This window comes from Electrona antarctica (assembly GCF_951216825.1).
Source record: "Electrona antarctica genome assembly, chromosome: 15".
NCBI classification, from domain to species: Eukaryota; Metazoa; Chordata; class Actinopteri; order Myctophiformes; family Myctophidae; genus Electrona; species Electrona antarctica.
The window spans coordinates 14,595,259-14,596,386 of NC_136796.1; positions in this window are offsets into that span (position 1 = coordinate 14,595,259).

The following is a 1,128-nucleotide window of genomic DNA, read 5'->3' on the forward strand; positions in this document are numbered from 1 at the left end:
CCATGTGTCCAGCATCTCCACGTCCACCCGGAAATGCCGAATATATATAGCTTAATTGTTGCGTGGATATTTCCAGGCAGCGACTGATGCGGTTATAGCGCTATACATTACTCAGCGTCCACAACCTGGCCTGCGCCCCTCCCCTCTATATAACAGTCTCCTGAGCCAAAAGTTCAGGTTTGGATGATTCCCAGTCTCACCGGGGGTTTATGGTGGATCTGGGCCAGGTGATTTACACTGGGAACCCCCCACCTCTCCCTCTGCCATAGAGCGAACGAGAAACAGCTGGAGACGGCGGGCTGGGGGCTGGGGATGTTGGGTCTTAACAGAGCTCATTTTGGAGACTGTTCACAGGATCTTGGCATGAGAGGGCTTGATCTCGGTGTGTTATGTGGCTGTGCGTGTGCGTATGCGTGTGCGTGTGCGTGTGCGTGTGCATGTGCGTGTGCGCGTGCGTGTGTGTGCGTGTGTGTGTGTGTGTGTGTGTATGTAGGTCGGTCGTTTGGTGCATGTCTGTGTGTGGGCGGTTGTGTGCCCATGGCGGTTGGGTGCCCATGTCCGGTGGATTAATGTGTGTGTGTGCGTGCGTGTGAGTGTGTGTCATCATTCTCATGAATGGCGTTTTATTTTCATCAAGGCAAAGAGCTGTTTTGTTTATTTCAGTGCTTTATTAAGGACCCTATTCACTCTCCAGCTGATTGATCTACATGGCGGCTGAACAATAAGCTGTCATGATCAAGGACTAGAACTTGGGATTTATGTAGTCAAGTATATCTGCGGTTATGGGGAAGAACTTTGAAGTTGTCTGAATGCTTGATGACACGTCCTAATGGTTTATCTATCGTTGCTGTGGGGCTGAAACCTTGTATGTCCAAAACCGTTCCATTTCAAAATAGTGAAAATGCGATGCATATCGCGCCACGTCGTGAGCTTGTAGATCTCTTATTTTCACTACTTTTGTGTAATAATAGGGCATTAATTTATGAAGCAAATTTAAAATAGTTGAATTGTGTACGAGGTTTCTGGCCAGCAATGATGTGTAACTGTATGCTGCCTGGAATTTCTCCTCTCAGATTTATAGCAGAGGTTGCTTCAGTGATAGACCTGGGTTGGTTTCATCCTTCAGTG